At 54.0% G+C, this 26,488-nt stretch overlaps 2 long non-coding RNA genes across 2 annotated transcripts; both read right to left on the bottom strand.

Annotated features, from left to right (window-relative positions):
- Positions 1-7,511: 7,511 nt before the first annotated feature.
- On the bottom strand, positions 7,512-11,805 carry LOC128913668 (uncharacterized). The gene is made up of 4 exons (XR_008468037.1): positions 11,660-11,805; positions 10,721-10,810; positions 8,565-8,756; positions 7,512-8,041 (listed from the first exon to the last, which is right to left on the bottom strand). It is a non-coding gene; the product is annotated as an uncharacterized LOC128913668 (long non-coding RNA).
- A 5,138-nt stretch (positions 11,806-16,943) lies between these two features.
- On the bottom strand, positions 16,944-24,305 carry LOC128913669 (uncharacterized). Its single transcript, XR_008468038.1, has 4 exons — positions 24,210-24,305; positions 23,771-23,890; positions 22,641-22,726; positions 16,944-17,446 (listed from the first exon to the last, which is right to left on the bottom strand). It is a non-coding gene; the product is annotated as an uncharacterized LOC128913669 (long non-coding RNA).
- Positions 24,306-26,488: the final 2,183 nt, after the last annotated feature.

The following is a 26,488-nucleotide window of genomic DNA, read 5'->3' as shown; positions in this document are numbered from 1 at the left end:
ACATAGACTGGGATGGCACAACATAGAATCATAGAATGTGTTGGGTTGGAAGGGACCTCTAAAGGGCATCTAGTCCAACCCCCCTGCAGAAGCATCTTTAACTAGATCAGGACATCTTTAGGACAACTAGAAAGGACATCTTTAACTAGATCAGGTTGCTCAGAGCCTCATCAAGCCTGGCCTTGAATGTCTCCAGGGACGGGGCCTCCACCACCTCTCTGGGCAACCTGGGCCAGTGTCTCACCACCCTCAGTGTAAAGAACTTCTTCCTAATGTCTCATCTAAACCCACCCTGCTCTAGTTTCAAACCATTGCCCCTCGTCCTGTCACTACATGCCCTTGCAAACAGCCCCTCCCCAGCTTTCTTGTAGGCCCCCTTCAGGTACTGGAAGAGCACATGTAAGAGCACAAAGCAAAAGATTTCTTGCATGGAAAGGAAAAGAAAAAGCAACGCTTCTTGCACCAGTGATTGGAAAATGCTTGGAGAGAAAAACTTGTATTTTTATTTTTTAGATGGTTTATGTAGGTCCCCTGGTAACTGTGCAGTGATGGAAAGCGTTGGTGTGACCCAAGTGCCAAGGACACGGTGCAAATATTGCATGAGCCGAAGGCAGAGGGTCCCTCCACTCTTACTTTTGCACATCTCTGGTATATGCCCCGCTCCCCCTCCCCTGCTGCTGTGACTGGCTCTTTGAGCTAACTCTCTGTCACCTTCCTACCAGGCCAAGGATAGCACAGAGGGTTTGCTTCTTGTCGTCCCACACCGGCCATGAAACCTGCCTGGCACAGCCGCCCTGTTCAGGAAGGCTGGGCACGCTGAAAGAGAGCTGTTTGCAAACAAACACCACCAATTTCCTCATCTCCCCGTGATTTATCTGCTGAAGGAAAAGCTAAGCTTAGCCTTGACGTCCTGCTTTTTATTCTACTCGGTTTTCCAGCCAGGCGAGCCGGGGCCCGAGGAGTTCAATGAGTGCAGCCGAGGTCAGATCACAAATCAGGGCTCAGTCAGCCCGGGCAGCCGGGAGCCTCCCGGCTGGAGGCTCCTCCAAGTGATTTATTTTTCATCTGCTGTTTCCTTATTTTTACTGCATGTGCTGGAGTTCCTCATTAATTCCAAAGAGCTTATCTCCATGCTGGAGGGTCAGTCGTGGCCCTGCAGGGCGGGCTGGTCCCTGCTGCGCACCGTGCCGTGGGGCTGGAGGATGCCCAGGGTCTCCAAGCAATAGAGGTGCCTTTGCTCTTCCGACTACCACCCATAAGCAGCCAGACACTGAGGAAAGAGCTGTTTTTTCCCTTTGCATTGCCCAAAAGTCCCCAGCATCACCCCAGAGCCAGCTTTTTGTCTCAGTCAGGCCATGTCCCTCCCCGGCTCTCAGGGAGCAGCCGCAGCTCTGGTGTTTCAATCCTCCCACTTGTTCATTGGAATATTGGGATGGGATGGCTGCTGATGGGCTCATGGGTTTTTCGCCCCTCCAGCAGCAAGCACCAGGTTGGGCTGATGTCACGGAGCACGAGCTGGACACAGGAGCAGAGCATTGCAAGGAGGTGAGCAGCCAAAAGCCCAAAGGGGATGGAGAGAAGCCCCAGGGTCTTTGCCTTGGCCATTGCACAGCCCGAGCCTTCATTTTGCCCACCCTTGCCTCCAGGCAGGCTTCTTTTGAAAAGATTCATCTTTGGGACAGGGGCTGCCAAGCACAGATACAGCTCTGACCATGCGCTAACACCTAACAACCAGGAGCAGCAGTTCGTAGCACCGCATTGCTCCAAGCGCAGCTTCACCACAGCCTTTGCATGGGAACACAGTTAATTTTAGCTCATCCGAACGTGCAGCGTGGTTGCACAGCCAAGATCGGCTGCAGTTAAAGAGATCGTGGTGAAGGGGCTCAATTTCTTAACACTTTTCAATATTCATCATCCTCAAGTCCACCTAACAAGGAGCTTTGTGTGCGCCCCCTCAAAGACGTTCTCCAGACTTGAAGATGGACATGAAGAAGATGGTGTCTTGACAAGCAAGACCTGAGCAAACTGGAGGTCCACATTTAGCTGAGTGTTGGTCCATACCCAGTGCTGCTTGCTGCGGCTGAGCCCAGCATCCGAGGGGGATTATTCTCCGTGCCCACACAAACACCCCCAGCCGGGTCAGGACGAGCAGCGGGGTTGCCTCGCTCCCTCCTTGTGCAAACCCAGGGCGTCTGGCAAAGCTTGTATTGGTTCTTGAATGCACCTTTCCTTGTGATATCTGCTCCAGGGTGGCACTGAAGTGCCCCACAGCATCGCCAAAAAGTGCAGAGTGCCCGCTTTGCTGGATGAGCCAAAAGCCTGGTGGCGCAGGTATCTAGCACAGCCTGGGCTGTGACAAATGGCACGCCCTAGTCACCAAACCCACAGGGCTCCAGCCCCAAAGACAACCAAAGTATTGTAAGGCGGTTTAAAGATTTCTTTTTGCAGTTGCCAGGCTTGCAGGGACTGACGGCCGGGGGAACTTGCCCCCTCTTCAGGCAGAAGAGTTTAAGACCTTCTCCCCGGTCCCATTCCCCCAGATGGGGTGGTCTGGGTACGCTACCCTGCTGTCAAACACAATTCGAGGTGTGGGAGGCAGGATTTCTATTTGCTGTGCAAAAACACTGTCACTGCAGCGAGGAGCCACCAAGGCCCCCTGGAAGCGCTGGTACCAACGGGTGATGCTCAAAGCGGGACCAGTGCGGCTTTATCCGGGGTTACTCTGACCTACAGCGACCATGGCTGGAGCCCTTGAAGTTGTAACTCGATTCTGCAGCCCTATAAATATGACCAGGGCACCCTATAAATATGAGCGGTGCAAAACAGTAACAGTAACTGCAGAAACAGTCGTCTAATCTGGTTAAATATAATGACTATAATCCGGCAGATTAGCTGAGCGCCGCCGGGGAGTCACGGGGACCCCAGGAGGAGTCTCTGCCCAGTGCTGGCTGCACAGCGGGCGAGGAGGAACGCCAGCCAGCTCGTCGCTGATGTGAAAGCACACCGAGGACGAATATTTTTTGCAGCAGTGAAGACGGCGTGCGGCCATGCAAGGGTCCAGTTCCTAGAGAGGTTCATGAGGAATTCGCTGCCCTTTTGGGTCAGCTCCATGTTGCAGCGCAGAAGTTGCTCCGTATCTGTTAGGAGCACGGCCCATGTCTGGGTGTCATTGGAGACCGTCCTCTCTCTGAAGCCACCGTGCCCTGCCACATTACCAGTCAGAAGCTCGTTAGCTGCCTGGGAGCTGGACAAAATGCTCAGCTGGTGCCTCCCTGGCACGATCCACCCATCCCACATTGGGAAGCTGTTTCTTCCCTTTACGTGACCCGCTTAAGCATGGATTCCTACACCAGTGATCAGATGACAACAGGAGGGGGACAAAGGGGTTGTAAACAGATGTTTCAAAGCCTCACGACTTTTCTACAAGAAACAGGAGGCTTGTAGCCACAGGCAGAGCGAAGCAGCAGAAGAGACCCCTCCAAGAGCAGCTGTTTGCCATCCAGAATTGTCCCTCTGTCACTTATCTCCCTTTAAGATCCTTGCTTGCCCCTTTCTGCTGGGTTAGCTGGTGCTAAGGCTTCAACAGCCTGCAAGGAGGTATCACCCTTCATCTGAGATGAACCGACCCTAAGACATCACAGCCCTGTAACACTGACATAGAGCAGAATCACAAAATGGCAGGGGTTGGAAGGGACCTCTGGAGATCATCCAGTCCAACCCCCCTGCCAGAGCAGGGTCACCCAGAGCAGGTGGCACAGGAACACGTACAGGCAGGTTTGGAATGTCTCCAGAGACGGAGACTCCACCACCTCTCTGGGCAGCCTGTGCCAGGGCTCTGCCACCCTCAAAGGAAAGAAGTTCCTCCTCATGTGCCTCCTCCTCATTGCTCCTCCTCAGATCAATCTGATTTAGGGCGTAGGAGATGACTGTTCTGCCCATGGCCTCCTTCTCCCCTTATAGCTCAATTTTCTTCTCCTTATTGCCCACCTTGACAGCATCAGCAGGCAGGAACCGGCCACGGCTGATATTGCCTTGCTGTGGTTTTTGTATCAGAGACAAACTTCACGAGGAATTGCTCTGCAGAGCAATAGGAAGGTACGTGTTCTACGGAGGCTGAGCACCCAGGCTTTCTTAGCGTGCAAGCACGGGCAGGTGAGCTTGAGTACCAGTGCCTGAAGGCCCACGCTCTGACTTGCATTGACTGTTTGGGAGCTTTGAGTCTTCTTTTGGTGGGGCTGAGAGTGGAGATCAGTGAAAGGGACCTGGACCAGAGCAAGGCTCTAATACATCATGCGTCCTGGTGGGGATCACAGGACCATCCGCTTGGAGCTAATGTCGGTGAGGAACAAGGGGGAGCGTGTCATCTGCTTCTCCAATGGCTGGAGAAGACCCATCTGGAGGTTGTCAGTGGGGTCCCATGTTGCAGGGTGCTCCCCAGCCTCCCCCAGGCATTGCCCATTGGCAAGAGGTCTGGGCACAACTGACAATGAATGGGGACCAGGGGGATGCAGGGGCTTTGCCATACCTACCTGTATAGGTACCCGCATGCTTCCAGGGAGGAGGGGCACATGGGGAAGAGCCGTAGGCCATGGACATTTCTCAGTTGCAGCACACGCCACATTTCCCCTTTTTTACTACTGTAGGAAACTTCATTCAGAAGAAAATATTAAAGCACATTGCCCAGCCGGCTCTGCAGAATGCAGAAAACAAGCAGGAGGGACGGGAGCCACAGGGAGGAGGGGACAGACCAGAGGAGAACCTCAGTCCAGGCAGAACAGTGCAAGGGCTGGGGAGAAACTCTCTGCATGCCGTTTACCAGAGTCATCTTTGCGGTCCTGGAAACAAGCACTGGATCCTGGAAACACTCCTGGAAGAGAGGCTGTACCATGAATTTTGAATGTAAGGCAACCCTGAAGAGGTAATAAATATGTTTGCACGCACATCCACACATCAACCTTCTCATCTCTTCCCGCTTTGACACCCAGACATGGTACCCGACCTTTGGGGTACATCCTGGCCCATTACCAGAGGCCCCACTGGAGACCTGTCCAACATGTCATTCCCGAAGTTCACCCTCCTGTTGATCTCATTTTCCTCTCTGATCCTCCTGCCCTGCCCTGGTTGGCTCATGTCTGAGCGTCCAGGGCAAAAGATGGTGTTCAGGAGGGCATGGGAATCATGGGGCCGACAGCAGTAATTTATAGCTCATCCCCCAGTGGTTCTGAGTTCAGGCGGGTGGCTGGAAGGGCAGTTTAATGAAGTGCAAAGGAATGGGCAGCATGAGATTCTAAAGCTGGAACAAATACCAGCCTACCACTAAATAATTTCCTCCTGGCTGGACATGTCCTGCAGTCTCTAAATCCATTCTTCCAAAAGACTTAATAAATCCCCTGCTTTCCCCAAACCCATTCTTCCTGTTCTCTATGGAAGGTGAGTCCATCCCCGCCACATCCTCCACACGCCACAGCAAATAGATGGGAGCTGGTCCCAGGGTCATCCTGGTGGGTCCATCATGCTGGTAGCCAAGGAGGAGCAGGGAGCGATGTCCCGGGAAGGTCACTGCAGCAAGGCGCAGGGATCGAGATGCGAAGAGCCGCTCGTCTGGCTTCTGAGCTGCTTTGCAAGAGAAGTGGGATGGAGATGAGAAGGTGGTGCAATGAAGGCGCTGCAGATGCCACACGTACCTTTGATCCCATCTTGCTTTCAGTTCCCGGAGGCAAATTGTCTGACAGACACTGATGGGATTCCCCTCTGACGATCACCTTCTCCCGATCCTGCTTAGCCCATAAATTGGACTTGATGTCATAGCTGTGGACAGCAGTTTCCAGGCCAATGGGGCAGAGACTACATCCTTATTCCAACCTTTCTTTGTGCCCGCATTGGAAGGAAAGAAATGGGAGCAGGTCCTTTCCCCATGTGCACTGAACATGGGAGGGTGGTGGCCTCAGTGATGCTCCTTAAAAGCCTGGGGAAACCGGAGGCCCTTTGGAGCGGGCACCGGGGGTGACAGTGGCAGCAGGCAGGGCTCAACACCGGCAGCGCTGCTCCTGCTGCTCGCTCCTTGCTGCTGCCTTGCTTTATGCCTTGAATGGATTTCAAAGCTCTTGGCACCACCTCTGAAGAGCCACAAAGACCTGGCCCTGGAAGAGGGCTGCGGAGAGAAAAGCAGATGCTCTATCACTCCTCTTTGTTGGAGGATGGCTGGGAAGAGGAGGCCCAGGAAATGAGGGTGTATTTCATGTTGACGTTGCTATTTGGTGCGATGCCAGAGTATTCGGCAGTGGGGGAGGAGGGGAAGACTATCTTTGCTCCAGAGAAAACTGAGTCGCTCCGCCAGGGAGATCTCTGAGATTTGAAAACTGATGGGAAGGTTGCCCTTGACAGCCCGGACTGGCATGGTGCGCCCTGCTGCAGGGTCGCCTGCCCCGTGGTAGGTACAGCTCAAATCACCAGCAGTGGGGGGAATTACCATAACCCCAGGGCCATGCTGCAGCCAGCGCCCCCCTGAACATGTTTTCACTCCCAGAACCCCGATGCAAAGCTGGGTATCCCCCCACCTTGCCCACTCCCTGCCAGACCTTTCCCACCCACCCAGCACAAAAGGCTGAGCTCCAGCCCAGCCAGCCCCTATCCCGGTTGTCTCATCCCGGGCTGCCCTGCAGGGAGGGACCCTCATCCTACTGCTAAGCCCATCCCTATCCCTAACCTGAACCTGAGCTGGGGAGGGAATGAAAAACCCCCTCTCTCTTTTTTTCTTGGACTTGGACAAAACCAGCTAATTTCCTACCACTGCAGCTCTTGCAACATCCTCTATGAAAGCCAGCTCTCGAGCTGGTACTTTGGCAGATGTTTTCTACAGCAAGCTGTAGACCATGACATTATCCTATACCGTGATGTGATATAGGATATCCTATGTATTGTGCCTGCATCCTACTTCTCAGTCAAGCCTGAGAATGAGTGTGGAGGTGGCTGGGAGAACCAGTTTGCCCAGTGAATACTGTAAATAGTCCAAGGGCAACCAGCACCTGCCCTCTCCCTCTCTGCACCCATGGGTGAACCGAGCAGTCTGTTTGCTGGATGAACGTCTATCCTGCCTACCAGAAATCTACCAGAAGACTGTATCTGTCCTCCACCCGTCTGACATCAGCCATCCTCCCAGCTCTGCTTTCCGACCTGTCCTCGCCGGTGGGGCCCTGGCTGCTCTTCCATTACCTTGCGGGGATCTTGTCCATGGGTGTAATTCAAAAGGTCTGTCAGGGTTAAAGCTTGGGGCTTTGAAACTTCCAGCATTCCTCCTCTGGTTGTGTGCTGGAAGTGTGCAGAGTCAGGAATCGATGCGTTCCGTCGTCATCCATGCAAGGTGTGTGTTTTTCAGGCCGGATACTGTTTGTCCTGATATAGTTCAGTGGAGCCAGTGAGAAGGGCTGAGAAACAGATGAGGGAAGCAGGGCACAGGAGAAAAAGACCACAAAGTAATTTTAAGAAATAACACCCGTTTATTTATCTGTAACACGGCCCTTGCCAGTGCTGCCCGGCCCATCCCTGCAGAGGGAAGATCCCGCATGGCTGAACTGGTCCCGCTCATGCCCCTCTGGAGCTGTAATTCATGGCGTTCCCCGCAGGCAGATGCAGCGCGGTCCCTGCCCAGCTCCGGCGGCTGGTGCGGGAGAGCTGCTCTGCGCCTCCGGGCTCCGGCTTTCCTCACCCTGCGCAAACAGTTTGTGCAAGAAGCCCCAGGCTCAGCCTCTCCCTGGGGTGGAGCACCACCAGCATGCACAGGGACACGCCGCCGTCCCCGGCCTCCCCCTGCCGCCCCACAAAGACTGGCACAATTTAGCCTGCTGTTCCCCGGGATGTCTGCGGCCCCGCACGCGCTCCGTTCCTGAAGTTTACCCAACGGTGCAGCCCAAGGCACCAGCTTGCAATGGTCGCTGCTTTCTCCCCAGCCGTTTAGAGCTCCTGGAGCCAGCAGGATGTTTGTCCCATCTTCCCATCAGTCCTTCGGGGAGACCGTAGAGCCCCTTCCAGTCCCTAAAGGGGGCTACAGGAAGGATGGGGAGGGACTCTGGATCAGGGAGTGTAATGATAGGACGAGGTGTAACGGTTTCAAACTGAAGGAGGGGAAATTTAGATTAGATATCAGGAAGAAATTCTTTCCTGTGAGGGTGGTGAGGCACTGGAACAGGTTGCCCAGAGAAGCTGTGGCTGCCCCATCCCTGGAGGTGTCCAAGGCCAGGCTGGATGGGGCTTTGAGCAGCCTGGTCTGGTGGGAGGTGTCCCTGCCCAGGGCAGGGGGTTGGAACTAGATGATCTTTAAGGTCCCTTCCAACCCGAACCGTTCTATAATTCTGTGATTCAATGCTGTGGCACGACACCCAAAATGACCAGGGGAGCGTGACACTCCTCTGGAGGCGGCTGCAAAATGCTGGGATGTCAGGACAATCCCATCTGGCTGGTAGTATTGCTGGCAGCGATTTCCCCACAAGACATAAGCTGTGTGGTTACCTGCCCTCTTGCTTTCCACCCTTAGCAACAAGGCCTCTACCTTCAAATCCTCAACTTACTGAGATCCCATAAGGATTTGGTTGCACTAAGCCACTAATGCACCTTCCTGGGCCAAGGCTTCGGCAGGATGCAAATCAGCGGAGCATCCCTGCCATCGATGCAGCAGAGCTCCTCTGATTCTGTGGAAGAGCGGCTGTGAGTCAGCCTCCATCTCTCAGCGAGCACTTCCGCATCTCCGCACAACTGTGCATCTGAGGAGGCAACATGGGACACGTTATCCTGGTCAACGTGGGACACATCATCCTGCTGGCCCTGGCTCCAAACACCCACACTTTACATCAGGGATGGGCATCGGATGTACCATTGGATATGCCTCTGGACTCAAAGCGTGGCTCACAACCTTGGTAAGCTCATTCTGAGGTGCTGCCCCACAAATACACCAGAAGAGACCAAAACATGTTTATTACTTTGCGCCCGGTAACCATCAGTTCATGCTCCGTGGCCGCTAAACCCATGGGACCTGCAAAAAGGCCCTGATGCAGGGAAGAGGCACAGGGACCGACAGCTCCCCTCCTCCAGTTAAATCCCCCGAAACCCGGCATGTTCGGTGTTTTCATCCCTGAACCTACCCCAGCAGCTTCCTGGGGAGGTTCGGAGGGCAGCAGGCTGGAGCCCAACTGGTGGCCACCATCAATCACCCTCCAGCACTCCAGGACCCCTGGATTCACACCAGCCCAGCCTCCCGCTCCGCAAACACAGCAGCTGCTGCAAGCACAGAGTCAGAGACGAGGAAAAACAGCAAAGGCGGGGGGCGAGGGGGGGTTGGAACCCACCCTCGGAGCAGGCAGGAAAGGCTGAAAAGATCTGGTTGGACCTGGGGAGGATGAAGCCCTGCTTTCCTTGCTCTGCCACCCCCTCCTTTCTCCTTTGTCCCACCCCCAAAAAAACCCGCTGATCTGCCTGCGATTAAAAACAAGGCTTCCTTGAGCTGAAATGAAATCCCATCTTTTTTTTTTTTTTTTTTCTTTTTTTTTTTTTTTCGGGGGGGAAGGCGGGGTAGGCTGCGTTCCTCGGAAAGCATGGGGGCTGCCTCCAAGCTCCGACCCACGCCTCCCCTCTGGCCCTGAATTAAAAAACAAGCGGCTCGGGACGAAGAAGCATTGGAGAAGGGAAAAAACATGCCGTTCCCTGCAAACTCCACCAGCTCCTGCCCTTCGCATCTCAGCAGCGGAGGGGCCCTGGCCTGTTGGCAGCGTGCGGATTGGCCAAGGGGGTGGGAAAAGGAGCCCAGTTTGGTGTTACTGGGCAGACTTGGGAGATTTTGGGGGGATGGAAGGAGGGGGGGGACACCAACACATGCGCCTGCGTCGGGAAGGGAGCGTGCACAGGGCTTGTTTTGTGATGCTGGATTCCAGTTCGCCTCCGCCGGCGCGCTGGGACACGGCGTCAGCTGCTTTCTGTCACACGCTGCTATTTGGGAGACAGCGATGGGGGGGCGGGGGGGGAACGACGACACGGGGATAGTGGGGGTAGAGGGGGTCCTCTGGCGCTTGGGTTACACGGTGGCTGCCTGAATGTCCCCATTGTGCTGCCGGGGAGGGAGCAGGAAGCGCTGCCATCGCCCCTCTGCAAACCTTGGCACCTCCCCGGCACCCTGCCAGGACGGAGCTGGGGGGACACCCCGGGAGCGGGGCAGGGCTTGTGCCCCCAGGGGGATATTTGGAGGGAGGGAGGGGGAAATAGCGGGGGGAAAAAAAGAGGGGGAAAAAAAAAAAACCAACCCACCAGGGTTTGGAAGTAGAAAACGTCTCTGTGCAGAAAGGGGATTGAAAGGAAAGGAGAAAACGCAGCCAACCCCTTTGTCTGCTACACTCGGGCATTAAAAATGGCATTTTTCTCAGGGAGCGGTAAAAAAAAAATCCCCCTGCCACTGCCCCCAAATGCTAATTTCATCCCCAAAGCTGGGTTTGCGCAGGTGGCTGACCTGAAAGGGGGCTAAACCGATCCCAGTAGGATGTTTCACCCAGCCCCGAAGCCCGTTGCTGACTAGTCCCCGGAGCCACTGTCGGAGATCTCCCCGTTTCCCAGCCCCAGACACCCAAACTGCTCCCTCTCCCTCCCAGCCGGCAGGATGGGTGCCAGGCAGGGCACCCTGGGCACCTACAGCCGTGCCGGCCACATGCAGGTGTAGCCGAGCCGAAGAGCCTGAGTTCACCTGGACGACGTCTCCTCCATCACCAGCACGGGCAGAGAAACTCCAAAGCTGCCCAGCGCTCCCACGCAGCTCGACAGCCCAAAATTAAACCTGAAAGCAGGAGACAAAACCTTAAATGGCAGCAGGAAAGGATTTTCTTTTTTCCTTTTTCCTTAAAACGTGTGAAAGCCAATTGATTTCTCCAGGCCAGAACCCAAGAGAAAAAGTAAAAACCTTTCCCAGCTCTCTGTGCCAGATGCCTGCTCCATCCTCCCGCGCGAGGGGCTAGGGTACCTCCGGACAAAGCCCGCGCTGCGCTGAAGGAAGGGTGCAGGAGTCCAGGCTGGGTGCATGAAACCAAGGAGGACTTTTTCCCCCAAAAGTTACTTTAACAATCTCAGAAAAAATAAAAGAGATTTTGGAGTAATGTTTTGAGGTGCATCTACACAGCTTCAGGGCCCCGGTGCCATGTCAAGGGGTACCACAGTCTGGTAGGACCCTTGTGTTTGACTTCAAGTGACAAGTTGTGGGGCTGGCACCCATTCAGCTTTTTACATTTCTTAGTTTTGCTTGCTCAGTAGTGTGCAAACCAGAAAATCCATCACCCCATCCTGAGCAAAGGGAATATAAACAGGCTGGCACCCTGGAAGCAAGCAGGACTCGCACCACGCAAACGACACGGGGACCCATCCTGGTTCCAGTTTCCTGGTGCTTATTACGTGACCTTTGCATTAATTAACGGGCTTTGACATTGGCAGGAGCAGACACTCATTCATTAGAGTAGCACCTGCAGTTACAGCACTGGTGGGGAACACCACATGTGAAACAACATACCCGCTTGTCCAGAGCCCAGCACATCACAGGCAAGCACATGGAGGGCAACCTCCACCTGGGGGAGACCAACCTGGGCCCACCACATCCCCCCGAGGGGGTACCTTACTCTCCAAGGACTTCACTTACCCATGCCACTGTTGTAAACACGCAGGGCTGCTGCAGGTCCACCTTGGCTACCTGGAGGAGTGAGGCAACTTCCTGGTGGCCATCAGAGAGAAGATGGGGTAGGTGACAGCAGCCTGGAGGCCAGCCTGGAAGATGCAGGCCTGGGCACCTCTGAAAGACAAGCAAAGTCCAAGACAAAAGCATTTGGAGAGCCGCGCTCGTTAGAGAAGAAGATGAGGTGTTTTTCACTTGTGTGATGTGAGCTTCTATTCATGGTTTCTCATTAGGACTGAAATGACCTGTGGACCTATCCCAACTTTTGGTTGGCAGTATTTGTGCTCCTATCAGCTTGCAATTGTCCATTGGGCAGGTCACTTGAGGGGAAAAAAAAAAAAAAAAGACCATGCAATTATAAACCAGGTCCTTCCTTGTGTTCAGCCTCAGCTCAGTGGACACTCTCCTAGGGTGATCCAAGACACTGACCTGGGCCTTCTGCCCTCTTCCCATTCCCTCCACAATCTGGCCAAGGTGGCCAAGGGATTTTAATTAAAACCTCTTTCCAACCACAGTGATGGGCATTTTGTCTGTTAATTGCAGAACAGACAGCCTCTGAGTGAAACGAATGACTGTCCGGTTGGCCAGCATACCCTTTCCAAGCCAAGAGTTGGGAACATTAGCACCAAACACAAGAACAGTCTTTCATAGTGAAGACGCATACGAAACAGGTGGTGAACAGTCATCATCATCATCATCATCATTAGGAGAAAAAAGGAGAAGAACATTTTCTTCTGCTAGATAGGGGTGGAAATTGGGCTCAGAGCCTGTATTCGCTACGTTGAAAAACCAAGATGGCAGAAGGACAACCACGTCTGGCCCTCACACCTATTTCACCCTTGGAGCAACCAGAATGGTGGATTTACTTTGCACTTGCTCCACACTAACTTTTTTCTGGGAAAGGATGATCAGAGTTGTACCCACAGTTCCAGCGGAGGGCTTGGTGCCTCTTGCCCCGAGGGTTTTAAAGTCAACGGAGAGGCCTTGTCATGAGAGTCCCCTAGGCCTGCAGCTGCTTTTTGCATGGCAGCCTTCAGGCAGTGGCTCAGAGGTACCGCGCGAGATCAGTGGACAGTCGAAAGCCCTACTCTGCCACCTCCAGAAAATGTGAAGTCCTATCTTATATGTTGTTGCTCCTCAAGCTCAAAGACCTTGTGTTTTATACTGCCGAGCTTCCTATCTCAATCGTCATTGCTCCCGTCTTCTAGGTCATCCAGTTCTCTTTTAAAAACACCTATAACCTCCTCTATACCACTGACATCCTCCAGCTCTGCCTCATCCACACATACCAGCGTTGCTCTTCTACTCTTTTGGGGTCATTCATAGAAATATGAAACAAGAAAGGCCTAAGGAACTTCAGGGGGAACCTTCCCTTCTGCCTGACACTTCCCCTTGCAACATCAGCCATGGCCACCTCATGTATGACCCACCTTCATCCCACCTCTCCAACCACATACAGATCATTTTGTTCTTTAAAATCCATTGTAGACCTTGCAGCCTTCCCTAAAGAGTAACAATTTGGCTTCTCCACCTGCAGCAAGGACAGGCATCCTCCGCACCAGAGGACAGGCTTTGGTGGGCACGTCAGAGATGAAAGGAAACCTTCCAGCTGTGGGATTTCTCTCTCTGAAAACAACCCGAGGCACACACGTGATGGACTTGGGCTGTGTTTGTTGATGCAGCACCCAGCTCCTACAGCGGGGAGCAGCACGCAGAAAACCAGCGCCACCCTCACCAAGGGAGAGCATTGATGTTGCTCACCGTAACAACTCACCCGGGCTGGACACCACCCAGGTGCCAAACCCACTTCCCTCGAGCCATCCCCCCATTAGGCTGATTATAATTACCTGCCAAACTAATTGCACCCTTTCCTTAGGGAGAAGTAAGCTCCAAGATGCTGCTCCTACAGAGCGGCAGAGATTTGACAGCACGCTGGGAAGCTCCTGGTAATGAGAGAGATATTTTTATAACCTATACTGAGTGCCTAAAGTCAAGAGAGTGGATCTAAGCACGCCAAAAGCTGTGGCATGTATCTAAAGCATGCTGCTCATGCTCCTCACCATTAAACACCATCATTAGCACAATTCACTGGGCAGACAGGAGAACCCCCGGCTTCTGCCTTGCTGCTCTGCGAGGGCTACAGCTTCAAACGTGACATGATTTCAAGGGGAGCATGGTTGGTTTAGCTCGCCAGAGTTTAAGCCTGGATTTGCCTACAGGGAGTAGCACAGACAAACGACACGTTCTTTAGTGACGGTGCAAAAAAAAAAATTCACCTTGAAGTTAAAAAGAACCCCCTGTGGCCCCGCTCTCCATTTCTAAGCATGGCATATGCTTCAGGAAGCCATACCTTGGTCTTTCTGCCCTAAAATCACAGTCAGCTTTCCCCTGGAAAACAATACGAGTGTATTTGTAGTTGAAGGATGTTGACCAGAGGATGAAAACAAGCTGGTAAGGAAAAGTTTTCACTTTCAACTGCCACAGCTTTGCTCTTTGGAAACTTTCTCTATTTCACGTTCTCCTTTCCAGCCAATTCACATTTTTGTTTCAATCTTTACAGGCCCAGCCAGGCACTTCTGCGCGGAGCTGTTGTTAGTGTGTCATGGATAGCAACACATACCTAAGGGAAGGAGTCAACGTTTGCTGGAAATGGGCCTGGCTGAAACTCCCTTTCCCCCTCCCTCATCCAAATGGCCCCCAGCTTTGGAAAAGTTTGCCTCCAACTCTGAACTCGCCTGGCCCCAACTGCTATAAATAGTCAGAACAAAACCTCCCGGGCCAAATGCCCTGAGTGTTTAGAAAGCTTTGATCCCGTGCTGCTTTTTGAGAGCGTGAGCCTTTTCAGCTCGTGCAGCTTGAGCCTGTATCGCTGCTCCAAGCGGGGCCAGGCAGACCCGACCGCTGGGCTGGGAAGCGGGAGGGTGTCGAGCCCTGCGTGCACCCCACGTGCAGCCTCTCCTCACCTCTCCCGTGGACAACCAGCGTCAGTGCAAGAGCAAGAGGACGGGGCGCCGAATCGGAGCTACAATACCCGCCTTCGAGCCCATGGATTTCCCCAAGGAGAGCCGTCCTTTGGCCGGAGCCATCAAGCAAACCCTCCTCCTCGCTCCCCGCCGCCGCGTTTGCTTTCTGTCCCCGTTTTCCTGCGGGTTGAGGGCGCTTTGGTTCTCCCTCCCTCTGGGTGTGCCTGGCTCCTGCGTCTTGGCCAGAGACGGAAGTGGAAAGACACAAACATCAGGAGGGGCAAAAAAAAAAACCCCAAAAACCAAAACAACAAACCAAAAACCAGAAAAAGGGCTGCTCTTGCAGTATTTCCAACCCATCAAGTCCAAAGTGGGAATCCCATGGGAAAGGCGGCTCTCACAAAACCCCAGGCCAAGAGGTTTGGATAAGTGGACCCAGGGTTTGCATCCCCCCACCCTTGCCAAGATCCCAGTGGTTTCGGAGGAGCACACCTCAGCTCTGCCAGATGCTGGCACCCTCAGGGGTGCTCAGCACCCACAAACCATCAGCTGGAGCAGGCACCTGGGCATGCTGCTCCTCGAGCCTCCCCTGCCCAAGGCTGGCGTGGCTGCACGGGGAGGCAGCCCCACATACCTCCCCAGCCTTCCCTAACCCCCAGCCCTCCTACAGCTCCAGCCACCGGCTTGTTCTTCCCATCTGAGCACAAGAATGAGCCCCTGAAGGTCACCCCAGCCCGGCTTTCCAGGCTCAGCGCTGCGGCGGGCAGCACCTGCCTTTCCCACCTCTGCATTTTGAATGGGTTTTTATGTGTGCAGCTGAGAACCCCCCCTCCCAGATCCCGGCCAGGAAAAAAGGCTTTCTGCCCAGGTAGCTTTTTCCCCTGCCAGGGCTGTTCCTTTTGGGAGCAGAAGTCGGCAGTGCCACAGCACACAGCAGCACAAGGAGTGTGGCAGGGCTGGGGCAGGGCAACTCAGGGGAGAGAGGACCTCGCCACCCACCAGAGCCAGCAGGACAGACCACCAGGACAGAGGTGCAGCACCAAACCATCCTCCCTTCGTGTTGCTTTAGTGTTTCCTAGGAGCTTTGCTGCAGCCTCGCGCTCGGCCAATGCTTTTCCCCAACCAAGTGACCTCGCGGTGGTTACAGGACGCTTTGCTCCAGAGCAAACCCCACTTGAAGCTCTTGGGAATATTTCAAACCCCAGCAGTGAGTGTTTGCTCTCTGCCTTCTCACCTTGCCCTGCAGCAGGCTGGCAGTGGGGAAATCATGGCTCTGTGGAAATTCTGGGGAGCTGGCACAGGCTTGGGCCGGGTTGTCTCTGGGGCGGGGGGCAGCTTAGCTAATACTGCGTTGGGAAAGGGCTGAGGTCAGCCCCATCACCCTCTGCCATTGACAGGCATCTAGCATGGGGGCAAGACAGCCTGGAAATTACTCCTTAGGGGAAGTTATAAATAAAGCAGCCCAGCTTTTAGGGAGCAGTGAAACCCCATGTAGAGAGGACCGGTGTTCAACCCCTTCCTTGCCCCGCTGCATCAGACGGGGCTCAGTCCCACTCCCTTGGTGGGTAGCCGGGTTGCAGCAAAACCCTTGCAGGAGACACCCAGCAAGAAGCCAGTGTCCGCAGCCTGGAGTCACTTCTGGAGCACACACCCTCATCTCCCCAGGGCCATGGGACTTGCCGTTGAGTCCTGCCCAGGGAGCTTTGCCCCCTTTTTCCTGCTTGCTCCTCACCAATGCTATGGGGCGACCCTCACCCGGGGCTGGGGGGGGTGGGCTCCCATCATCTCCCCGCATCCCAAGCTGAGGCACCCCGGATGGAGCTCCCCAGGGAGCACACGGGGTTTGGCAGCACGCTGCCTCGGAGGCGAGGGCTGGCTCGGGGCTTTGTTTTATGTCCTGTTTATCCTGCCGAGAGAAACAGAGGAGTTCAGTGTGCAGGAATCTCGCGCCCTCGCCCCGCTCCCCCGCTGCATGAAAGCTGCTGAGCAAACAGGAGAAAAATCAAAGGCGATTGCACCCCGCTGGCAGCCCGCTGGGTTTCCGCACCGCCGGCCCCGCTGCCAGCTCTTACATAAGCTGCCGGCTCGGCCTGGCACTGCGTTTGGGGCTTTTTTTCTCTTGTAAACCGAGCAGCTGCCCCAGGGATGCCTCTCTGGGACCCTGCAGCTGCGCTGCCAGCTCCGCTTGTCATGGAAGACCCCTCTCCTGCCTCCTTGCCAGCCTGTTGGGGTTTTTCTCCCCCCTGGCCCCCTCCATCAAATAAGACATGAGACCTGGGTAAGCCCCTCGATACACAACCATGATTGTCGGCATGGTAGGGCACAGGGGGTGGGTGACAGAGAAGCCGGTCTGTCCCCATGGCATCCCACAGCCCCCAGACACAACCCAGCACCATAAGCCACCACCATCCCACCCCATCCCATCCTCCCCAAGACCCATCACTAGGGCATGTTACCTTCTCCTGCTGGAAAAGGGAGATGCTTCAGCCCCAATCGGAGCTCCGTAACATGAGACCTCACTTCTCTTTGCTTTGCACCCAGAGCATCACAGGGGCAGTCACAGGAGGTTCGGCACCGGTGGCACAGGTGTGTGTCCTCTCCAAGCACAGTCTGAAGCACCAGGGCAAACTGCCCCTGCTTTCTGTAAGGGTATCTTGATCCTGTCACCTTTGGCTGTCAAGCAGTCCCCAGGGGTAAGGGTGTCCCCAAACACATGCCCTGCACGGGTTATAAGGACTCATTTCGTCATCTCTCCTGGGCATGGCCTCTCAGCAGAACAGGAACAAAAACCCTGCGGACATAAAAGCACCCAGGAAAGAACGTTAAATCCTCTACATATATGCCCCTCATCATCAGGCATGGCCTCACCTTCCCCTCCAACACAGGTGATTCTCTGATTTGGCCGAGTGACAGCTGCCAAAGGACAAGGAAGAACAATGTCAGCCTACCTTCTCTTTTCATCCCTACCCCTTCTTTTGTTTTTTTTTCCCCTCTCTTTGCATGCCTTTCACCGCGGGAAAAGGAAGAAAGCAAAGTTTCATGCTTTAGAGGGTCAGTGTGTGAGCGGAGGCGTCTCTCAAGGGCCCTGTGTCCCCACCACCCATCCAGACACACCAGTTCCCCTGCCCTGTGGGGTACTCCGGGAAAAGCTCCCCAAACCCCTTCAGCAGCTCTATCCAACACCACCTAGATCTGCCATCCATCAATCCTCAGCAACATGCTATCATCCTCTACCAAGTAAAAGTATTTTTACTTCCTATACATTTTTTTTAACTCTGTTTAATAATTTCTGATAAAAAGCAATAATTAAAAAAAAAAAAAAAAAGAGTACCAAAATGCCATTTTCCTGGGTTTCACTGTCATTCAAACTGTTTACCTGCACATGGCCGAGCCCTCAGTAGGGAACTCCTCACTTTGCAGCATGCACAGCAGAGGGTTTAGATCAAATTAACGCACACTTGGAGCTGTGGCAGGATCAGGCAAATCCTGGCTTGGCTATCTCTCTTTCGACTACATCTTGCAAACAGAAGGGCTGGAAACAATTTTGCCTTAATTGCTTTTTAAAATGCAGCCAGCAGATGGTTTGGTAACCCAAATTCATGACTCTTTCCACAGCTCCAGGCTGCCGGCTTGGAAACCAAACCCAAGAACGACCCAGGTAGCGAGGGATCTGTCCTGCCCGCTTTACTCAAGTGCTGGCCATGACGGCCAAGACAGGACTACCTCAAGGCTGCCAGGCCATCGTCTGCCTTTGTCGCACGTCCTATCTGCAATCCTCAGCCACCAGCACCAGCGGAAAGTTGTCTCTATTTCTGGTTGTCGGTCTCAGCTCAGAAACTAACCAAACTTGGGTCAGCCCAGGGCTGGCAGGGACATTAGCAGGCTGGTTTCTGGTCCCAAGTGTTATTTTTGGTTGGAGGGGCTCTAAGCAACAGGTTGGCTCAGCATAGGACAACCAGAAACAAGGTACAATTTGCAAGTGCACCACAGTCTGTGGTGTCAGGGCCACCATGCTCAGAAACACCCTGGTAAGCCCATGAGTATATAACATGGTCCGCAGCTTCCCTGGAGAGGACGGCATGGTCTCTCCAGTGCGTGGGAGGCCATGCCCTGCCTGCACGTCCCTTTGTCACTTGGTCCTTGGAGGCTGTTCCCACAGACCCATGTGCAAGAGCATCCTAGCCCTCCTGAAAGGCTCGTGGGTTAGACAAGCAGAGTCCTTTTCTTGTTGGCTCTCACCCTGACCTCCTATGTGACTTCCCAGCGGTCTCTTCACCTCTCCTTCTCCGTGAAAGTCAGAGGATTGCTGGGCCAGTGTCCCCGATGTCTCCGTGCCCATTAAACGGGGGCTGACAGGGCTGCACACCGCTTGCAGATCTGCGCACTACAGCAGGGTTTTAATACACCCACGCTGACCCTCCTGACCTGAGCAGTTTATTCTTCACGTGTAGTCCCCACCTACCTACGCACACCTACGTGCTCAGCATCCCACGGTACCCAGCTGCGCAGGCTCTGCCCCAGAACCAGCCACATCAACAGCGCCGAGGAATTAAGGCTGTCCCCAGAACCTTGCAAAGGGCTGGTGAAGCAGGCTTGTTTTTCTGTTACAAAGTAATTTGAAATTCTTGGAAGGCAATCAGGAAAGTACAAAGTATTCCAGCTCAGGACAAGCCTGGGACTCATTCCTTGGAGGCACAATGGTTGTTTACTCAATCCCTCATACATTAATATCTAAAAATTCATGAGTTCAATTGTAAACAAGAAGTACTGCCTTTACAGTGTTGTCTATTTAACAATAGTGGTTCCAGCCTGAATGCTGATTTTGTTGTTATCTTTCTTCTAATCTTGCTATCAGAGGGTCAAGATCTTGCAAAATTATGGGAAATATTTCAAGCCCGTTTATTTCTGGTTTTGAAATGCATCCCTCTGAAACCCAAGGCCAAAGAAAGACTTATTTCAGATCAACATTGAAGAGTACAGGCAGGGAGAAGAGCTGTTTGTGCCAGCACTGTCCTCTGGCTCAACAACAAATGAGGAAAAAGCCGGCCACAGATGCATTTGTGCTGGAAATCTGTAGAAGATTCCTAACAATTGAGAGGGAAGGTCCCCAGAGTAATCTCCTAAGGGGACCAGTGGAAATAAAATAACCCAAACCCAACCTGTTTCCAAGACAAAGCACAATTGGTTTCTGGAAGCACTTGTACCAGCGGGTTGCCTGTGATGAGCAGAGGTCACATCTGCATTCATCAGCCCAAGGACTCTGAGCCCAGCAGTCCAGAACTCTTCCCAACACTTCATGTGAGGAAAGCCTCTGAAACTGCATCCCAAGTTGCAAGCTGGCATACCCAGCTCCCTCTCCCAGAGGGAGCTGTGGGAGATGAGGGTGGAAAGCCTGCAGGATGGACGTGGTCCAGAGCTCATTGGAGCTCACCTCTCCTTCCATCTTTGCTGACTGGCACTGCCACGGGCCCTTCTCATGTCAGGTGTGTGCAGCCTTGAGCTCCCCAACTGGTCTGACTTACAGACCTCTCTCCCTTTTGGGTCTGATGCTTGCCAGAGAGAGTGAGCTGAGACCGTGGCTGTGGGCTCCAGGAGGTTCACCAGGACATTCGCGGCTAGGCTGGCGGCATTTCCTGGCTCCTTTACAGTCCTACATAAACACACTGCTGTTTCAGGCATTATCACGTCAGGGAACATGGTTTTAGCTCAGCTTTCTTTTCTCTCCTGAGCAACAGCTACTTGTTTAGGTAGCCTGAACAAGATGAGATCCATCCCTCTTGCTTGCAGAGTCAGAGCAGATTGACCAGCTCCGCCCCAATGCTTTCTCGCACTTTTGCTGAGCGCAGACACCTCCACACAAGCCCTTGTTCCAAGTGGCTGAGGAGAAACAATTCAGAGTACTTTCACGGGGGGTTAAGGCTGTGTGTGAAACCCCAGTTGCTTCTTCTGGGGACAGAGCCGTGAAGCAGCAGACTGCACGTTAATCTCAAGGACACAGCGCAAGAGGAGGAGCGAGCTTCCTTGAGCAGGAGGTTCATGTATCTTTATCTTTGCTGCTGTCAAAGGGCAATAGCTGAGACTGCAGCCTCTTGGAAAGCCTCCGTGCAAGCTATCTCCCGAGGACATCAACAAGTCCAGAAAATCACCTTCACTCTCTTGATAAAGGTTTTCAGTGAACAAATGAACTCCCAAGGCAGGTTCCCAGGAAGCAATCGCCTCTACTGGCTAGAAATACATCAGCTCACATTTGAATGAAGCCTTTGGCTTGCTCGAACCACACGTACCTCCTGGAGATGTGCAAGCCTGCTCTCCTGTTGGGGTTAGCCACTCTTTCAGCTGTAACTCCTGCCCTGCAGAAACCATCCAGACAGGTGAGGTTTATGGGGTGGTCACCCAGGTGCTGCCAAATCACTATCCAAGGGCAAGAGCTCTCAGACAAGCCCAGATTCCAACCAGTGAAGAAGCTGGAGAGGAAACACTCCACAATTCAATCACTCTCCCTTCCTGCCCCACAAAAGCCATTAGGCCACGCCATCCGAGAAAGTCCATGAGCCTTTGATCTTTACTGCTGCCTCTTCAGGCAGAGACCCCCACTGAGGAGAAGTCACTACTACATCAAAACCTGCAGTGCTACAGCAATGCAAAAGGTAGCATCTGGCTCCCTGTTCACTCCAGTAAGCAGCTACTTCTGTGGGCATCACGGGAACATCCTCTTTTGGACATTTAGCTCTGTGCTTGCACACAAATATTCTCATTGGAAGAGCCCAAAGCCTGTCTCCAAACACCAGCCCCCAACCCAGCTCACCAAGGAGGACATGATCTGCACCACATCTGACTGGGACCATGTTGATGCCACTCAGGCTGATAAATATCCTGTCCTGATGAGAAAAATCCAGCAGACCGCCTCAGGCTATGGTGAGAAAATCTCCTTCCGCTCCCTGCATGGGGTGGGGGTACCATCCTGCACACCGTGGGCAGGGTGGGAGCTCCTCCCTGGCCTCCTGTGGTGACCACAGCGGAGCACAAAGCCAAACTGCTTTTACGGCTTCGCCTGCCCAGATCTCCGGCTCTCGCCCATCCTGCTGGTCAGCCAGTCCGCCCCAGAAGGCGGCTCCATGTTTGTCTTGGATGACCTCCTGCCAGAGCAGAGCTTTCCACAGAACGGCTCTTCTGCGCTGCTGGAGAGCGGATTTCCTGCCGTTTGATCTAAATTTGCCCGTTGTTTCACTGAGTGCCTCCTGGTTTCCTTCATCAGCCCTGATCTTTCCATCAGGGAGGCAGCCCCGCAGCCCAGGGCTTTTTGGCAGGGAGCTGGGGGAGAGGCCTGGTGGTCAGATAGCAATTGCTGCTGGTCCGTGCCTCCTCTGGCCCTGGAGCTGGAGGGGTGGAGAGAACCTTCCCTCCCTTCCCAGGCAGATGAAGCATGGACATGCAGTGCCCTCTGCTGATCCAGCTGCCGAGGGAGATGCAGGAAGGAGTAGCACACAGGGCTCAGCGGATTTGCAAACCTCTGAACAGGCATCCAAGCCTCCAACCTCCCTGCCAGCTCTTCAGAGGCAAGGCAGAGAAAGGACCTTTCTCTCTGCTGATAAACTGCCATTAATCACAGCTCTTGGAGCAGCTGTTTGAGAAGCCGAGCTGGTAGAAGAGGCCCAGGTGGTCCCATCAGCCAACTTCACACCTGCAGGTTATAGCTACCTAAAGAAACCAGGACATCTTCACTACCCTCTGCAGTCCCACCCACCAGGCTTGGCCAATGCTCTTTCCCAATGCAATGGGGAGGGGGAACCGCCTGGCAAGACAGGCAGAGCATTAAGGGACAAGGAGCCAGTGTGGGGGCCAAGTTAACGTTCCCTTTCCTCTTGAGCAGAGGTCCCCTTCCCAAGAGACATGTGCTGCTTTATCTTGAAATAGCGGAGGGAAGCAGCCACACGGGGAGGACAGGCTGGTGGCCCAAACTCTTTTGGGGAGCAGAGTAGCCTTACCAGGAACCGCCCAGATCAGGTGTGAAGCGGAGACACCACCCATACCAGGGCCTCAGTGAATTACTGCTCTTGCTACAGAAGCCTTCCTGGAAACACAAAGATAGACGTTCATTAACCAAAGCCCCAGAAAGGTCCCTTATGATGTTCCCGCTCACAGGATGTAGGCGAGTTTAGCTGTAGCCCAGCATTGTTAGCTGCAAGTCTGATACTAGTGGACTTAGCAGCTGTGATGAGTGTCAGGTGTGCGGTGTCTTTGCTGAGCTCTTCTGATCCAGCCAGGGAAACTGCAGAGTGAGTGCAGCTTCCTGCTCCAAACTTGGGCAACAAAGGGCATCCAAACTGGTTTGGCTGGAGTTGGTAGACCCCTACTGAGGCCCTGCAGGCGAGATGGATCTGGGTTGCTCCAGCACAGAGGAAGCTGAGAGCTTGTCACAACTCTCCGACCACACTGGATCCCCACCGTTGCACTGGAGCAAACCTGGAGCTGCTCCTGAGGCAGCGCCCAGCCACGGGGCTGGCAGGACATCCACAGCCCAGGGCAGCTCACAATGGAAGAAAACACTTTGTTTTTCTTTCCTTCCACCCTGTCAAACCCTCTCCAATTCATTTGAGGGTGAAGAACCTCAAATGAGGTTTAAAGCCCACAGTACAGGCAGCAAAGTCCACTCCTAGTTAATAAGATTCACTTTAAGAGATAAGGCCTATTGGCGTCCAGAGAATGATAGAGGTTTATAACACTGGCAGCAATCTGACCCCCAGCAAGTTTATGTGGCACAGGCAATGTCCAGCTAGATAGTCACATCCTGGCCCTGGACTGAAATCTTCTCCTTCCCCTGACTGCAAAGACTGCATATTCCTTATCTCTGTTGCAGGGGAAGGTCACCACTAACATGCAAGGCATTCAAGTTTTGATTGCTTTTCCTTCTCCATTAGTTTTTCCAGGACTTGTAGGCCATCGGGACACAAAGCAAGTGGAGAAGGATATAATCTAATTTTGACCTTCATTCCAAGGCAGGGTCTCCTTCCTCCCCATTTCTAGCTGTGGTTTTTCTAGCACTGCCAGTCCCTTTCTCTGGGTACCTGCATCCCCCCGCTGTCATCAGCCCTGGCTTGTTACATACCACACTTACCATCCTCTTGGACGGAGAAGACCCTCTGCGCCTTCGCACCGTGCCTCGGTCTCCTTGGTGCTCCTCCAGCTGAGACAAGCATCTCAGCCAAGGGCTAATGCGAGTCAAGTCAAGCCTCTCCTGTAAACCAAAGCATGGTTTCAGAGGGAGGAACACACGAAACCACACACAGCGTCAACACAGAACCCAGCTTGAAAACACAGCGCCTGTCCCAGCACTTCTCACTCGGTCCGATTTCTCTCTCACAAGCACCATTTGCGATGTTTCACGGATGTATCAGGCCAGGACACTCCTCCTTCCCCTAAAATGCAGCTACCACTGCAGCAGAGCCTGGCTGCTAGCAGGTGACAACAACGCCACCCTTCAGGTAAATGCAAAAAGAAAGCAAAGTCACACAAAGTCTCCTAAAAGTAAGATATTAGGTCCAGATCACCCAGACCTGCTGCCTTCTAGCATAAAGCCTTAGTGTTTTTAAGGAGCATTCCAAAACCAGCACTTTCTAAGGGGCCCAAATCCTTTAGTACGGAGTTGGGGATACGGCTGAGGGCTGGTGACAAGGGGCACCAGGAGGACCCATCCCTGTTTCTGTGACATGCGCGCCCTTTTGCCAAACCCCACCTCTGGCCTCGGCATGCTGAGAGTGCACAGCCGGTATCTCCGTATTGCACCTAATCAGGAGATACCCAGCCGTGACCACTGCCACCCCTCTGCGCACAGTATCTTCTCGTTATCGCACACCCTTGTAAAGTGCTGGCAGGAGAAATGCTGAATCAGGAGCTCTCAGCTGGAAGAAATTAATTTGTTTTTTTTTAGCAGCAGCATGGCCCTGTGCCGATTCAAAGCATTCCTGCTCAGGGAGCGGATGGCGGACCCCAGTGAGTGTGGTTCAGTGCCCCGCTCCCCAGGGAACAGCTTGGTCCCAAACCAAGATGGCATGGAGCCGGGCAACGGGAAGGCCAAGGAGACCCACAGTATACCTTCTGGCAACTCAAAATTAACTCTCGGCACCTTCTGGCAACTCAAAATTAACTCTCAGCACCTTTTGGCTTCTCCTTCACAGGCCCACGATGAGGTGCCTTGGCTGCTGGTGTTACTTGCAGCGGCAGCTCCTGCCTGCACCCAGGGCTGATGCCCCATATTCGGTACCACCGATGCAGTCACCAACACGTTTTTAGTCTGGGAAAGTCAGCAAAACCCACAGACACTCCTCAGGAGTCTGCCCCGTGCAGACAAACAGCTCCCGTTTCCCTGAGCTCAGCAGCCCTGCCTGATAAAGGATGGAGTGGAGCCTCTCAGAGAAAAGGAGAGGAAAACGTTTTCAGCACTGGCTCTCCTCCCATCAGATACAGAGTGCACGGCCGCACGAAGTCCCCAAGGTACGGCTCTGGGACAGCCCTATGGCCCTGGCACACGGCCAAGCCAGGCAGCGATGGCTGCAAGGAACAGCAGCTTTCCCTCTGGGGGGGATCTGCGGGGCAAAGGAGCAGTCCCTGAGCATGGGGAGGAGATGTGGCCATCCAAGCCCACCAGCCTGCTGCACCCTGGAAATAACTGCTGGCACCGGGGTGGGTCAGGGAAAGGAGGCACGACACCCTGCTGAAGCTCGTGTCCCAGCCACGCCAAGCCTTTAGCAAGGCTCAGATGTGGGAGCAGCTTCACCCCACTGCTAAAAACGACAGCTGACCAGCTCCATGGCGTCTTCCAGTACCTGCTCACAGGCGCACTCCCTGCCTCAGTTTCCCCAGTTATCAAAATTGTGCTCCCCCCAAGGCCTGGCAAGAGCCAGTCTGGGCTATTTTATGTCTTTGGGCTACTCCAACTGTGACCAGTCCGGTGTGGGCAGCCCCACATCAGCCTCTGCCAGGCAGGACGGGAGGGCAGCAGGCAGAAAGGGGTGCCCCTGCCTGCCCCTCACTCTCCTCTCCTGCCCGGGTGGCCACAGGGAGCAGGGAGCTGAGGTAGCCTGGGGCCAAAGAGCACCTCTACCAGGCACCCAATGGTGCTTGAAGCTCTCCAGCTTCTGCTAAAGAAGCTAGAGTCACTGCCAAGGGGGTCACTTTGTCCCTTGGCCCCAAGCTGTCAGCACAGCAAGCATCTACCTGCATCCCTGCCTGCCTGCCTCCCTGCCTGCAGTTCTCGCAGGGATACATTGCCATCTGCTGCCTGCTGCTTGGCAGGACACGCCAGCCTGCCTCTGCCACCCAGGCCTGGCCCTCCTCCATAGAATCATAGAACGGTTCGGGTTGGAAGGGACCTTAAAGATCACCCAGTTCCAACCCCCTGCCCTGGGCAGGGACACCTCCCACCAGACCAGGCTGCTCAAAGCCCCATCCAGCCTGGCCTTGAACACCTCCAGGGATGGGGCAGCCACAGCTTCTCTGGGCAACCTGTTCCAGTGCCTCACCACCCTCACAGGAAAGAATTTCTTCCTGATATCCAATCTAAATCTCCCCTCTCTCAGTTTGAAACCTCTTGTCCTACCATTACACTCCCTGATAAAGAGTCCCTCCCCATCCTTCCTGCAGGCCCCCTTTAGGTACTGGAAGGCTGCTACCCAGCTTGCAGGGGACTGTCCCTGCGGGGACCCTCCAGCACACACGCCACCTTCTCCACACAGAGCCACCTTTCGCAGATGCCCCAAGGCAGCCGCGCTTCAGTCCCGCTGAGCACCTCCAGGTCTACGCTACTCTAGGGCTCTGTATGTGGCTAATACGCTCG

The sequence above is a fragment of the Rissa tridactyla genome, chromosome 8 (genome assembly GCF_028500815.1).
Source record: "Rissa tridactyla isolate bRisTri1 chromosome 8, bRisTri1.patW.cur.20221130, whole genome shotgun sequence".
Taxonomy (NCBI): Eukaryota; Metazoa; Chordata; class Aves; order Charadriiformes; family Laridae; genus Rissa; species Rissa tridactyla.
The sequence above is the reverse complement of the archived record's forward strand: the minus strand, read 5'-3'. Positions and strand labels throughout refer to the sequence as shown.